The following is a 16,566-nucleotide window of genomic DNA, read 5'->3' on the forward strand; positions in this document are numbered from 1 at the left end:
AAGTGAGGGAGATTCCTGGACCTGAGAGGGGCCCTAGGAGCCAATGCAGTGACAGTGGTGGAGGTGAATGTGCTGCTGGGGGGGCAGGAAAGGGGGGCTCCTCCCCCAGAGCTTGCTGCTGCCAGCAGGGAAAGGGCTGGGGGAAGTCCTCCTCTCTGGCCCCTGTCCCGGAGCAGCCTGCCTGCACCCCAAACTCAGCCCCAGCCCTGCCCCACCCCAGAGCCCACACCCCCAGTCAGAGCTTTCACCCTCCACTGCACCCTCTGCCCCCACCACAAACCCTTCATCTCCAGTCCCAACCAGAGCCCTCATCCCCCTGCACACTGCCCCTCTCCCCCAGCCCTGAGCCCCTCCCATTCCTAGCCCCAGACGGAGCCCTCACCCCCTACACTCGCCCTGAGCCCCTCCCATTCCCCAGACCTCCCATTTCCAGCCCCAGCCAGAGCCCTCACCCTGAGCCCCTCCCACACTCCAAACCCCTCACCTTCAGCCACAGTCCTCACCCCTGCACCCCGTCCCTCTGCACCCCTTCCATCCCCAAACTCCCTCCCAGAACCTGCACCCCCTCCCTCCGTACCTCCTCCCACCCCCAAACTCTCTTCCAGAGCCTGCACCCCATTCCCCTGCCCCAGCCTAGGGCCTGCACCCCAGACTGCCTCCCTCACCCAAACTCCCTCCCAGAGCCGTGGGCAGAGTTTGGGCAGAGCGGGTTCTGGGTACCACCAACATTTCTACAAACCTGCCACCCCTGATCCTGGCTGCAAACCTGAACTCCCAGCATTCTCAGGACACATGCTGATCCCTAGTGGCCACTGCTGATATCCAGCACCTCCCTCCTCTCTTAACCTGTGAGTCCCTCTCTGCATTGGAACTAGACTGGAACCAAAGACCATCTTGGAAGCAACATTACCAGCCCAAGCAGTCAAAAATCATGAGTTGACCCCCCCAAAATCACAGGTTTTACTGCCGCCACTTCATTCATTCTTCGGCGGCAGGCCCTTCCCTCCGAGAGGGACTGAGGGACCTGCCACCGAATTGCTGCAGAAGAGCCAGCCCTGGGGGAGGGTGCAATTTTATATTCTTGCCTGGGGCTCAAAAATACCCAGTAACGGTTCTGCATCAGGGGTCTCAAACTCAAATGACCATGAGGACTAGTACATTGTCCTGAGGACTGCATTTACTGACACACACACCCCCCATGCCTCCTTCGGCCCCACCCCCATTCCAACCCCTTCCCCAAAATCCTCCCCAACTCTGCCCCCTCCCTGTCCCCAGGGGGTGCAGGAGGGGTGAGGGGTGTGACAGGGGGCTCAGGGCAGGGTGTGGGGTGAAGGAGGGATGCGGGGTGCAGGGTGAAGCAGGGGGCTCAGGGAAGGGGGTCAGGACAGAGGATGCAGGGTGCGGCACGGGTCTCAGGGCAGGGGGTCGGGGTGCAGCAGGGGTTTCAGGGCAGGGGATCGGGCCAGGAGGGGTGCGGGGTGTGGCAGGAGGTCAGGGTGCAGCAGGGGGGTCAGGGCAGGGGGTTGGGGTGCAGGAGGGGTGTGGAGTGCAGCAGGGGATCGGGTCAGGAAGGGTGTGGGGTGCGGCAGGAGGTTGCAGGGTGCGGCAGGGGTTTCAGGGAAGGGGGTCAGGCCAGGAGGGGTTCGGACAGACTGCGATCTAGAAACACACACCATTGTGCCAGTACTCACTTCTTATTTACAGACCCGGCGCCCTCTCCTCGCATCACGGGCAGGCATTTTTTCAGGGCTTGGGGAGGTGTTGTTTGACTAAATGGAAAAAGAGAGAGAAGAAAGGCCCAGACCCAGGATGGGTTTGCTGCTGCTGTGCTCAGATTCCGCGCGGAGCGGAGCCTGGCGTTCTCCCTGTCCCTGGAGAGGTGTGTACGATCGTGTGTGTGTGTGATCACCCTGTAAGAGAGAGATCGCTCTGTGTGTGTGTGATCGCTGTGTGTGTGTGATTGCCGTGTGTGTGATCAGCCTGTCTCTTGTGTGTGATCATGACCCTGGCTGCGTGTGTAAGATCACCCTATCTGTGTGAGATCAGTGTGTGTGTGTGTGTGTGTGTGTGTGTGTGTGTGTGTATCTGCGTCCCGCTCTCGGTCAGTGTGGGCGGGGGCCTGTCTTCTCTCGGCCCCTCTGTCTTTCTCCCATGTGCATCTCAGCCCCGGTGCCTGCTTCTCACGCGGTGTCTGTGCCCCCTGCTCTGTCACTTTGTCTCAGGCACTGGGCATGGGGTGCCTGACTCTGGGTGCAACTGTGTGTGTGTGTGTCCTTGCTCTCCGCCTCTCTCTGTGTGTGTGGGCACCCGCTCCTCTCCTCATTCTCTTTCCCCCGGTGTACCCCAGCTGCTGGGCGCGTCTCCCCCTCCCTCCATCCTGCTCCAGCGCCAGGGGCAGCTGCACCCTCATCTCGGTGAGCTGCTCGGCATTTCTACCCGGCCCCTTCGCTCGGCCGCGCAAGGCCCAGGCTGAGGCAGATGCTGCAGGGATGAAGCGGGGAGAAGGAGGTTAAGGGAAGAGGTCCGCCTAGGAAAGATAAATCCCAAACTGGTGGGCGCTGACTTGGGAGCCCCTGGGAGCGCAATGGGGTGGAGGAAAAGCCAACAGCCACCCCACCACCGAGACACAAGACCTGCTCCTGGTCTTCGCCACGGCCCCTAGGGGATCTTCCTCCCACAGCTTCCCCAAGGGAACTTTTGAAGGGGACGAAATATCACTGTAGCGAGCAGAGAGCCCTCAGGCCAGGCTTGGGAAAGTTTGAGTGTAGTGAGCTCCCACATCCCGGGGACCCCGTCTATTTCTTCCTCCTCCGCAGCTCTGCGTTGTAGCCTCCAGTCGGTACTTTGCTGGGAGGAGTTTATCACCTGGGATCAGAGAGTCACCGCTTGGTACCTCTCCCATACCATGAACAAGCTTCAGCTTGCTTCCCCTTTAAATCGGCACTATAAAGGAGAGACTCCGCTTCCACTGAGCTTTTAGCCCTTGAGACGCACGAGATTATTGTTATGTTTGTCACAGACTGATCTGAGGTCTCCTGGTTATCTGTCACCTGTGACATTACCCTTGGGTCCCTTTCACAAGTGGTTAATTGGTGGATGCCCCTGCAGGGTAAAATGTATGGCTACAGTACCATCCATCTGCCACCCTTCCTCCCCTGGCCAAAAATACATTAATAAGAACAAATACAAATATTCAAGAAGCAGGAATAATAAATTGGTTTGGGTCACAAACATTTGAAGCCAAAGGCTGTCTCCTTAAAACTGCAGAAGTACGGCATTCCTCCCATAGTTCATAGGCCATAATCCTCCTTGAATCAGAAACACTGTCCCTGAACTGACTTATTTTAATGCCTCTCCCTATTAAAGTGACATCATACAATTGGACAACTGGATACATTGCTGAGTTCCCCAGAACTCTGATTGCAGCAGTATCCATCATGCCAGTCTTCTCTAGGGCATTTGTGTCTCTACAAGACTCAGTGTATAACTGTAAATCTCATCTGCTGTTTCAGTCTGAGCTTTGCAGCTCACTGGCCACCACTGTGGCCTAGCAAAACAGTTGTTGAGTAATAAGAGACATTGGGCCAAATCCTAAAAAATCCAGTTGCAAGTTGTGCTTAAATCACACAGTACCGTTTCCTTGCCTTAAGAGCCCAATCCTGAAACAATACAAAACAGGGAAGTAACTTCATTCATGCAAGTATTTTACTCAGACTTGTCACCTGCGTAAACTGACCCATTAGCTTAAACAATTGCAGGATTGGGCTCTAATACTACTGAGGAAAGCAAGGGTTTGCAGGGTCAGGTCCCCTTTTAGTAGAGAATCCAGAGAGCCTGGGGGGTCACTGCTTATTTACATGACCCAGCTCTCTTCCTTTAGCGCGTGGAACATTTCATACATAAAACAGCACCATCTTTTCCCCACTCCCCTAAGCCTGTACAAATGCTTTCTGTTCTTCTCATGTGGCAAATAATCATTTCATAGGATTCCTTCCAATCCCTGTGGGATAAAGAGCATGAACACTTTCTTCCACACAGTGCTGAGACAGTAAGGAATAATATGGAAAATAGTACCACATGCCTTTCTTTAGTTATCTAACTATTTTGAATGGGATTCTTTTTCCTGAGTCCTTACAAAGTGCTCAAATGGGGCCAGATCCACTGCCCATAATTTGAAATCGGTGGGAACCTTCCAACGACTTCAGTGGGTTTGGATCAGGCCCTAAATCAATACGTTTTGTGAAACAGGTAGAACCTATTTTGATTACCCAAGAAACTCCACTCCAGGAATGACTGTATTGTACCCACAAATCTGATACCTGAGAAGCAGTCTCTAGGAAATTAATATCAATCTGTCAACTGCATACACTTTTTAGCTATCACTTTCCACCTGAGGCAATCGCTGGTAACATTCTTGACTGACGTCTATTGCTTTCTTAGAAAGGAGTCTAGCTGTGCCGTGGCACCCGCTTTCTCTGCACTCAGCGCTAATGCTACCAGATGTGTCATTTTTATGAGAGGCTTTTTAAAATCCAGAAAGAACAACATTTCCATTGGTGGGGTACAACAAAAATTGTTGTGTAGAGGAACTCCTTTTCTTGAGGCCTTCTAGAGCTCCTGCATCTATTCTGTAGAGTCATGACCTCCTATGCATTTGTTGTAACCTGCACCGCACACTGTTTGAATATTGTGTGTGATCATTTTTCCCTCAGAATTGAAGCTGACATTTGAACAGTTTGAAGTGTCAGGATTGTAGCAGTTCTGAACTTTACTGAACAAACACACTCGAATGCAGCTCACTTCTGACAAAACATACCACCACCCAGCATGGACAGGATTAAATAATAGGAGGGGTTACAACAGGAGAATCTAAAAGGAGAATCTGCACAAACTCAGAAGTTCTAAAGTGTGCAACACAGGGAAGTAAAACAGTACAGGAAAGTGTTGTCAAAACTTGTCTATTACATGTTAATTACAGAGAGAGTGAGGGGACATATTACTGGCAGAATGGCAAAATCAATCATATACAGTGTCTGCTGAAAGCTGCTCAAAAGGTGGGATATGCTAAAAGTAGGTTCAGCAGGGATGGATGGTTGGGAAGAGTGCAGGTGAAGGAGTCAAAGTTACATGATAAACAAACAAACATATTCCTACTACAAAGAGCTTTAGCCAATCTAAATATAGATAGACCAAAAACATACTTGTGGGGAAATTTGGTTGTTTCACAAAAATACATCACCATCGACAGAGTTGTTTCAGTGTAACAGGAAAAGGCCTGACTGCCAAAATAGCCCCATCTCTTGGGGGGGCACTTCCTTTATTCCCCTTCAAGTGCAGGGGCACTTCCTGTCTGAAAGGCTAGTCCTTCACCCTTAATGAAAAGCAGTTGCATGAAGTCTGGAGTTAGTGACTCCCCCTTAGTCCTCTCATGGCTCACTTGTGGCAACTTCTCCTCCCTTTCTGTCTCTGCTCAGCCTGATAACAGTTTTAATACTTATTTGGTCATTTGGTGATAATTTCTGTTCCCAAAGGATTACCACAGTGGGATTTCGCTATGGGGGAAAATTCTACTGCCCTCCCCGTGCAAGACAGTTTGGGGACCCCTGTCAGAAACACAGCATCCCAGACCTAACCACACAGGAGGCGGGATGCTTGGCAGAGCAAGGCAGGACAAGAAGCTGGGCATCTTTTCCTACCTGCAGTCATATCTATGCACCATCTTCCTGCCAGTGAACAGGAGTGCAGCTCTGGTACTGAAGTAGTGGTTGTGAAGTGGGTTTTTTTGCAACTTGGAAGAGGATTTGCACTTGAAGTGCCATGTTTTTCCTTACAAATTCCTTGACTTTGATGGGACTATTCACACACTTAGAGCTCCACATATGCTTAAATGCGTTATGGTATAGGATTCAGGCTGTGTGTTGGGGGGTATGCCATCTGGCCCTATAAACATAGAGTAGCTTCTGTGTAGCAGGAGTGCAAATTCACTAAAATGCATAGAGGCAATTTGAGACTTTGGAAAAAGGTCAGACCCTAGATCCTTTTGACGTCAATGGCAAAACTTACATGAAGTTTCATTACAGCTGAGTTCAATATAAGCAAGTTCTACTGTATTTGGTTTACAAAGTTAATTTTAAACCTCATTTTATTCATTCAGCAGGTCTTTTTTTAAAATAGTCTGTCTCTAAGTTTCTTTGGAGACATTAAGACGTACCTGTCGGGTCTAAGGATGGCTAATGAGAATGTTGGGGCCATATTCTGCCATTAAAGTATTAGTCATATCCTTCCATGGAAATCTGCATTAATAACAAATTAATGACCTAGGGCCAAGGTTATCTTTTGTTTATTCTGCTTTCTCGTAGCTGATCACTATTTGCTAGGCCTCTGGCCTCTTGACCAGACTCTGGACTTTGGGCCTCTAAAAGCGGACGCAATCCATATACACCTCTACCCCGATATAATGCTGTCCTCGGGAGTCAAAAAATCTCACCGCGTTAGAGGTGAAAGCGCGTTCTATCCAACTTGCTTTGATCCGCCAGAGCGCGCAGCCCCGCCCCCCCAGAGCGCTGCTTCACCACGTTCTAACCAAATTCCTGTTATATCGGGTCGTATTATATCGGGGTAGAGGTGTACCAAGTTGTTATGCAAACAGCACGTGGATTTTAACCCTTCAGAGCTGAAGCTGCAGACTCAAAGGATCCAGTGAGTGGGGTGGGCCCAGAACACTGAGGGCTGTGGGCTTTGCAGTGCACAGATCAATCTCAGAAGCATTCGCATAAAGATCTGACAGCTTGTCAGGCATGCAAAGAAGACAAAACAATGCAAACACATTTGAGGACACTGAATTGTTTTAAAGTTACCACGCTAGCTTTTCAAAATGCTGTTCAGTTTCTGAGCACATTATACATTGAAAAGTTTTATATAGAACTGTACCATCTTTGGAACCGCAGTCTTACCAGTTCCATTATGCTGCAAATCCAGGAATTTACCTAGGGTTTATAAAATCAATTTCAGTACTATCATGGTTGAGATTATAATATAATCCACATTTTATAGAAGACAACCAAATACTCATCAGCATCACCAGAAAATTTAAAAACTTGTTTTGAACAACTGAACTCTCCACAGAGGATTGAAAGCCTCAGCAGATCTTGCTTAATAAGGCTGTTGCTAGGTAGGCCATGTTTTCCTTCATAGTAGTGAAGGGAATTAAAGCCATTACAAGGGTCAAGTTGGCCTAAGTCCTAATGAACGGGAACACGAAGCAGGCAGGCAAAACCAGTCACAGAGGCAAATCTATAGAGATGGTGCCAAGAAGGGCTGTAATCTACACCGAGAGGCAATAAGAAGATTTTCTTCAGGACAGGGCACATTTACCTTGTTCTGACAAGTTTTCGGACCCTTCTGCGTGGATAACATTGAAGGAAGAGTGAGAATATTCCCAGGTTACCCATTCATCCCAATCCTTATGGCTAGTTTCAATCAGGAGAGCACATGCAGGTGCAATGTGAGAGCTATTCATGCCCTTTAAGTGGATTTGACCCTCCTTCAGAGAAGTCTGAGGTGGAAGAACCAAATGTTCTTGTTGATCCAATTTTAACACCTGGGGTCCTGAAACTGGGGCTCTTAAATGTCAGAAGGGAGCACAGTTTGAGATCAGAGGGTTGGAATTTAAAGCTGTTTTTTGTTGTTGGCCCAAATCCACTCTGTACAAACCGGGCTCATGAAATCTCTCTGAAATGGCAATGTGCCTATAGAATTTACACCAAATTGCTGGCATGAGCTTGTCACAATGTGTGTCCTTTAATGGAACTGTCCAGTCTGGGGGACCTTGCTGAATCAAGTCATGTGCAGCTAAAGTCCAGTTCAGCAGTTTACGAGGAACCATGTGATATTCTTGCCTGCTGGTGTGATCAGAGACAGCTGCAGTTCCTCTCCAGGTAACGGAGGTGTCTGAGTTCCAATGACAATGATGACACGTAGGAGCATGGTTGTTCCCAAACAGCAGAGGAAACCAGGGCTACCCTGCACCTTTCACCACCCAGGAGGCTGTCACTGAGTGTGTTTGTCTCCTTCGAACTGATAGTGACGCTGCAGGGCCAGGGGGTTGCTCCCATTCCCACAGAATCCATGCATGTGGCACAGCAATTTAGCTTCCTGGGCTCCAGCTGGCAAGCACCTCCAGAGGCTCAGAGGTCACAGGTACAGCATAGAGCCTGGACAGCATCAGACTCCAGACACTTATGAACAGCAGGGTGCTGGCACACCAGTGGGATGTCATGGCTCATGGACGGGCCCTGTGAGGGAGCAGAGAAGAGAGAAAAACTTCCCACGCTCCCCCCGTATATATTGGGAGAATCTGGGATCAATATTACAGAGTGATCATGAAGCGGTGACCTACGTGAGGGTGGGCATAATAAGTCAAGGATTTTTCTGGCCTTTTCCTGTCTTAACATCGGGGTAGGCACTGACCAGCCCACTTGATGCTTATTTTCCAATGGCCCAAAGCCGTTCCTTCTTGCTGGCCAAGATGGGTGGCCAACAGGATGGAGAAGACAGGGTCAGGTGGTTTATCCTTCCATACTTTGAGCTGTGAAGAATGAAACCATTTTCGCCAGGGTTTCCCATATTTTTCATTCAGGATTTCTACCTGACACACACTGGGGCTGGCCCGATTCACCAAAGAGCAGCGGCCATCCCAGGTGCATGTAAAGAACTGCTTAGCAGTGACAGAGGCGGTGTGGGTTTTAATAGGGATGGCTTCCACCCTGGATCTTTCTCAAACAAAGTCAGTGGATTTATACACAGTTGAGGAACTGTGACAGCTAGAAAACAGGGCCGCCCAGAGGATTCAGGGAGCCTGGGGCAGGGCCGGGTCTTCGGCGGCAATTCAGCAGCGGGTCTCTCTCGGAGGGAAGGACCTGCCGCCAAATGCGGACGAAGAATGAAGTGGTGGCAGTAGAGCAGCCTAAGTACAGCCGATCGCGGCTTTTTTCTTTTTCTTTTTCTTTTTGGCCCCCGCCGCTTGTGGCGCTCGTACTCACCGGCTGGCGCTCCGAGGCTTTGGCAGCACTTCAGCAGCAGGTCCTTCACTCGCTCCGAGGCTCCCGCGTCACTGAAGGACCCGCTGCCGAAGACCCGGAGCGAGTAAAGGGCCCACTGCTGAAAACCCAGAGCAGCTCGCGGGGCCCCTGCAGGGCCCGGGGCCTGGGGCAAATTGCCCCACTTGCCCCCACTCTGGGTGTTCGTGGCTAGAAACTGAACCAAATTTCTCAGCACCTACACTCTTGCTTGCTACAGGCAATGATTCATTCTGAGCTAACTCAGTCAACTCACTTCCACACTCTTCAGTTGCAGCAAACTGCTTGCAAAAGCTACATGAGGTTTTAGTCCTTCAGGAGCAATTTTAGGCAACAATTCATTTCCCCCAGAAATGTTGTCCTTTCCCTTTTCAGCTAGGGGTTGCTCTAGAGAAACATCTTCCTGAGCATCTTTCTGGGTTTCAGCTGAATCCAGAACAACTTCTGAGACAACGGACATATCCTCCATCAGCATAAGCTGAGAGCATGGGTGGCAAGTTTGTAGAAATTTTGGTGGTGCCCAGAACCCGCCGCGCAACTCTGCCCCCCCCAAACTCTGCCTCCCACCTGCCTAAGGCTTTGGGAGGAGGTTTGGGGGGAGGTGTGGGGTGCAGATCCAGGGCTGGGGATTAGGGTGCAGAAGGGGTGCAGGGTGCAGGCTTTGGGATGGAGTTTGGGTGCTGGGTGCAGGCTCTGGGCTGGGGCAGGGAGTGGGTGTGCAGGAGGGAGTGAGGGGTGCAGGCTTTGGGATGCAGTTTGGGTGCAGGCTGGGGGTGGGGGCATAGGAAGGGGTGAGGGATGCAGGCTCTGGGAGGGAGTTTGGGGATAGGAGGGAGTGCAGGGGTGAGGGCTGTGGGGCTGAGGATGAGGGATTCATGATGCAGGAGGGGGCTCAGGGCTGGGGCTGAGGATTAGGGTGCGGGGGGATGAGGGCTCTGGCTGGGGATGAGAATTAGGGTGTGGGGGGCTGAGGGCTCTGGCGGGGGATGAGGATTTGTGTGTGTGTGTGTGTGTGTGTGTCTATCTATCTAGTTTCTTGTCTGGTGAAAAAAAATTTCCCTGGAACCTAACCCCACCCATTTATATTAATTCTTCTGGGGAAATTGGATTTGCTTAACAACGTTTCACTTCAAGTCATATTTTTCAGGAATGTAACTACAATGTTAAGCGAGGAATTACTGTACTGCAATGTTGCACGGTAGCGAAACATGGGTGCTGACAGAGGAGCAGGAACTGTCTGGAGAGGGTGATGGAAAGAAGAATTCTGGGAATTTCAATCCACAACAAAGTCCCCAATGAAGAGATCAGACAGCAGAGTGGAGTGCTGGGCATTGTTGTTGAGAGCATGCATAGTAGAATGCGATAGGCCTGGCATATAGTGAGGCTCACTGACAATCGATGGACTGCAGCTGCACTCGGCCAAACTCCAAAGAGATGGGAAGATGTTATCATGAAAAGACATGGCCACACATGGAGAAGGAAGGCCATGATACGAGAAGAATGGAAGACGTGTTGTGATCGGCGCAAATGAGACGACGGCTGAAGGACTGATCGATCAAGATGAATTTCTAGTAATAAATAGTCTCAAAAATGTGTTTTGGAAATTTAATGAAACATTGATATACAGAAGGAATACTGCTAATGTAATGTGTGGTTTGGTACTTAACTGAATTTCTATTAAATTTTATTTCAAATAAGTTTCTACACAATTATTTACAGAACATTGTACAACAATCACCTATATTAACAACATGTTGAGAAATAAAAATGGATCTGTCCATTCATTCAACACAGCTTTACTGACATAGTTATCAGTAAATGTTTAACAACAAGATGTGTAAAAATGATTTCGTGTTGAAAGTATTATACAAATTATTTTGACAAAAAATAGTGAGCATATAGTTTTCATACATAGTCATGAAAACTATTCATCTTCCAATGGTTATTTTGATCTGAAGTGATATAACTGCAGGCTAGTAGTATAAGGGCCCTTCTTCTTCTTCTTATTCACTCCCTGTGGAGCATAAGGTGCCAACCACTCTCCACTTCCGATTAATTGCAATGTGATCAATTTGATTCCTGGTTTTCCCATCCGGTGATATCCACGTCAGCGTGTGTATTGTCTTATGTTGGAAGATTGTTCCACCTATCACCAGTCCATTCTCAAGACATAAGTCTACAAATCGTTGACCGTTGTCACTTCTCTCTCCAACTCCTTCCCGCCCCATGCATGCTTCATACCCGGCATTGCTGGAACTGACTTTAGCATTGAAGTCGCCCATCAAAATCAGGATGTCGTGGCATGGGGTCTTAAGTATCTCTTCCTGAAGTCTGATATAGAACAAGTCTTTTTCCTCCTCCTCAGCTTGTTCAGTAGGTGCATAACATTGCATGATAGTAGTCTTCGCATATCTGGAGAAGAATCTCGCTCTTATTATTCTGGAGGTAACAGGACTCCATCCTAACAAACTCTTTCTCGTCTCTTTGTCGACAATGATGCCCACCCCTTCATGGTGATATCCATCTATGCGTCCTGAATAAAAAATTGTCTCACCAGAGTCCAGTATTAACATACCAGTGTCCGTCCACCTCATCTCACTGATCGCAAGAATGTTAATGCCATATTTTCTCATTTCCTTTGGTACTGATGCTGTTCTCCCTGTTTCATACATTGTTCGTAAGGGCCCTACCATCAATCAAACCCTAACCCCACTCCTTGACCCCTTAACCTGTCCCTTGACCTCTTAAACACCGCCCTCCTGTCACCAGAAGTCCCGCCCCAGAGGATATTACTTCTGGGGTCAAGGTAGCCACATGACCAGAAGCAAGTATGCCATGTGACCCCTCTAAGAATTCCTTCCACTGCCCTCTACCCATCAGGATGGGTTTTGTCCCATTAGCAGTGCCCTGAGAGGAGATTTGACCAATCAGGGTGAGTTGCGGGGTGGGGTGAGCCGTCCGTAAGTGGGTCGTGTGACCCCTCTAAGAACTTCTCCCACCATCCTCTACCAATCAGGAAGGGTTTCAGCTGCTGGGGACCACCCCAAGAGGAGATTAGACCAATCAAGGCAAGTTCTGGGGTGGAGTGAGCCATCTAGAAGTGAGTTGTGTGACCCCTCTAAGAACTCCACCTACTTCCCTCTACCAATCAGGATGGGGTTCGCCCCGATAGGACCACCCTGAGAGGAGATTTGACCCATCAGAGTGAGTGCTGGGGCGGGGTGACCTGTTCGGAAGTGGGTCGTGTGACCCCTCTAAGAACTCCTCCCAACGCCCTCTGCCAATCAGAGAGCAGCACCATTGCCCCATAAGTCCCAGCTTTGGGCAGAGGAGGCCATCTCTGACCAAGGACACGTGTTTTAGAAGTTGTGGAAAGGCTGCTGAAAGGAAACATGGACTCCTTTACCATCCCTTTGAGAACTTTGGACTTTGTTTTAGCTCCGAACACCTTTGGAATTGTGTGGAGAAAGCGCTACCTCGGTGACAGTTCCAAGGAGGACCCTTTGACTCAACGTTGATGGATACATTGGAATCCGACCCCAAAAACTTTGTTAGGCATCCCAATTAGTGTGAAGGCCTCTCATTGTCCACCCCCCTCGAGGTGGAAGGCGATCATGGCTTGGGGGAGTCACCGGCAGACAAGGTGAATGGAAAAAACATCGCTCAGTTAAATGAATGATTAAGAAGCAACGGTCGAGGATGGGCTGTAATGGGGCTAGGAAAAGACGGTTACTCACCGTTGTAACTGTTGTTCTTTGAGATGTGTTGCTCATATCCATTCCATGTAGGTGTGTGCGTGCTGCGTGCATGTTCGTCGGAAGACTTTTACCCTAGCAACTCAGTGGGTCGGCTGGGCGCCCACTGGAGTGGCGCCACCATGGCGCCGGATATATACACCAGCCGACCCACCCACTCTTCAGTTCCTTCTTGCAGGCCACTCCGACAGTGGGGAAGGAGGGTGGGTGTGGAATGGATATGAGCAACACATCTCGAAGAACAACAGTTACAACGGTGAGTAACCATCTTTTCTTCTTCGAGTGATTGCTCATATCCATTCCATGTAGGTGATTCCCAAGCCTTATGTAGGCGGTGGGGTCGGAGTGAGATGTTGCAGAATGCAAACTGCTGAGCCAAAGGCTGCATGATCTCTGGACAGTTAGACCAAAGAGGCAAAGGTCCGGTTCGAGGACCAGGTAGTAGCACAACATAGCCCCTGGAAGGGTATGTGAGTCAGGAAGGCAGCAGAAGAAGCCTGAGCCCTTTCCAAACGAGCAGTAAGGTGGCTCGATGGAACATGGGCCAAGTCACAGGAGGTGCAAATGCATGACGTCATCCAAGATGAAAACCTCTGGGAGGAGACAGGTAGGCCCTTCATCCGGTCTGCCAAGACAACGAAGAGTTGGGGCGTACAAAAGGGCTTGTCCGCTTGACATAAAAAGCGAGCGCCCTACGGCGTCTAGGGAGGGCAAATGTGCTCCCTTCGCGATGAATGTGGCTTCGGAAAGAAGACCGGAAGGAAGATATCCTGGATGATAGGAAAGGTCAACAGCACCTTAGGGAGGAAGGCCGGACGTGGTCACAACCGCACCTTGTCCTTGCGAAACATAGTGCACTGTGGGTCCACTGTGAGAGCCTGAAGCTTAGAGACTTGTCTGGCCGATGCAAAGGCTACAAGGAAAAAACTCTCTCTCAGGACAGGTATCTCAGCGAGCATGTTGTCAGTGGCTCGAATGGGGCAGGCATAAGACTGCTTATAACCAGGTTGAAGACCCAGGTTTGGCGGGGCGGCAAAACTGGGGGTATAAATGCCCCAAGCCCTTGAGGCCCTTAATGATGAATCACGCCAGGCGCTGATGTTTGAAAGATCAGAGGTAATCCAAAGGTCCAGGGAGTCCATTTGCCTAGCCTCCTTGAATTTAGGGGCTGGTACCTGTCGGCCATGGCATTGCATGTTATTGACGGACAAAGGGGCAGGGGAAAGACGTACCTACAGGTACCCGTCACCCCTGGAGGATACCATGCACACGCATTCGACTCCCGAGCCCACGGGTGGGATAGTGACCACTTGGAGATTCATAGTGAACGCCACTCATCTTGGGAGGTCCTGATGGGCCCCCAAGCCGATTAGGGGGAGGCCGAAGGAGTACGCTCCTGCCAGCGCCTCATGTGGGGAGGAGGGAGAAGAAAGGCCAGGGACAAGTGGGTCCTGTGTGGGCTCACGCTCCTGGATGACCTCCTGATCTGGTGGGATGTGGGAATCCGGTGGCTGAACTGGGCTTCCTCCGTACCAGTCGGAGGGGGACGGCCAACCGTCGCCTCTGGCGCCCAGTGCTCTGACAGAACAGAGCGAGATCGGATCACAGGTAGGCCCTTGGCCTGACGGCACGCCCGAGACGTACAGGGTAGCCACTGATGGGGGTTAGGGTCCTGGCCCTGGGGCACGTGGGAGACTCTGGTGTGCACACCCGAATGGATGGCCATGGAGGAGCTAAAAGCCCTGGGCATAGTCTACCTCTCTAGCTGATGTCGTCTCAACGCGGTACTGGGGATCGGTACCGGGAGGCATACCGGTATCGGGAGCGAAAATGGGACCTGTGACCGGAGCGGTGCCGGGAGGTTGACCGAAATCTCGAGGCTGGACGCCGGGAGTGGCTACGGGAGTCCAGAGCCTGGAGCGGTGCCGGGAGCTGGATCGGCACCGAGTGTGCCAGGTCGGCGAACGGGACGCTGATCGGTGCCGCGAGTACGACCGGTACCGAAATGGAGAACGGTGCCAGGACCGTGAGCGGTGCCGACACCTGGCTTGGCGACGGGACTGAGAACATCTGCGGGACCGCGATCGTGAATGCTGCTGCTCTGAGGTGCCGACGCAGGGTGGTCTGAGCAAGGCAGGCTTGCCGATCGACAATATAACCCGCACCGGCGGTGCTGGACTCGACGGCTCTTGCGTGGCCGGAGTCGACGGTGCCGATAATGTCGGTGCCGCAGCAGGTATCAGAACCGGGCAGACCGAGTTGGTATAGCGTTCAGGCTGCGGAGCAGGCGGCTCCGACGCAGCTGGAGAGTAAGCTCAACCATGGCTCGTACCGGGGAGCTTTCCGGTACCGGACTTGACAGCTCTTGCATGGCCGGAGTTAACGGTGCGGATATTGTCGGTGCCACGGCAGACACCAGGGATTGCATAAATTAACAACAAGCAGTAGGGTGCTTACACTGTTTCTTTACTGAAAATCTCTCAACAGCTTGACGATGCCTTTCTAGAGGCCTCTGAGAACTTACACATCGGTAGCCCTGTGGGAAAAAATATATCGTGCATCAGCTGTTTTTGCTCATGCCTGAGACACAGATCTCAAGAGGAAAATCTGGAAAAGGACAAAATGGAAGAATGAATTGTAGTGAGATGAGGCCTGAGGCCTGATCTGAAGTAAGGGTCAAGATGTTGCTAAGCAAATTTAGGCTGTGAGCCAGAGGCAGGCCCTGCTCACAGAAATTGGCAAAAAGAGGGCTGCTAGAAGAGGAAGGGTTTCAGCTGCTGTGTACAGATGTGATCTCCTCACCTCAAAAAAGATATTCTAGCACTAGAAAAGGTTCAGAAAAGGGCAACTAAAATGATCAGGGGTTTGGAGAGGGTCCCATAGGAGGAGAGATTAAAGAGGCTAGGACTCTTCAGCTTGGAAAAGAGGAGACTAAGGTGGGATATGATAGAGGTATATAAAATCATGAGTGATGTTGAGAAAGTGGATAAGGAAAAGTTATTTACTTAGTCCCTTAATACAAGAACTAGGGGGTCACCAAATGAAATTAATAGGCAGCAGGTTTAAAACAAATAAAAGGAAGTTCTTCTTCACGCAGCGCACAGTCAACTTGTGGAACTCCTTACTTGGGGAGGTTGTGAAGGCTAAGACTATAACAGCGTTTAAAAGAGAACTGGATGAATTCATGGAGGTTAAGTCCAGTAATGGCTATTAGCCAGGATGGAGTAAGGAATGGTGTCCCTAGCCTCTGTTCGTCAGAGGATGGAGATGGATGGCAGGAGAGAGATCACTTGATCATTGCCTGTTAGGTTCACTCCCTCTGGGGCACCTGGCATTGGCCACTGTTGGTAGACAGATACTGGGCTAGATAGACCTTTGGTCTGACCCGGGACGGCCGTTCTTATGTTCTTAGGAACGTATGCCAAGACAGCACCAGAACAGCTGGGTATGAACACATCCCACACAGATAACAAGGAACAGGCAGACCCAGCCTAATGACAGTATAAAAGCACAATATGATGAATAGACAATAGGAAAGGATAATATGATGGACAGACTGTATGATGGACAGCTTTGTTCGAAATGACCTGTGCCAGGAGAAAGGCAGTAATGTGCAAAGGGGCTGCACCTCAATGCATCAGGAGTGATGAGTAATCTGTTCTGCACCTGTGTATAAGAATACGTACCAGAGAGCACATCTTTGTCCGGCCTAGGGTGCAGTGGAAAGCCCCACC

The sequence above is a fragment of the Mauremys reevesii genome, linkage group 3 (assembly GCF_016161935.1).
Source record: "Mauremys reevesii isolate NIE-2019 linkage group 3, ASM1616193v1, whole genome shotgun sequence".
NCBI classification, from domain to species: Eukaryota; Metazoa; Chordata; order Testudines; family Geoemydidae; genus Mauremys; species Mauremys reevesii.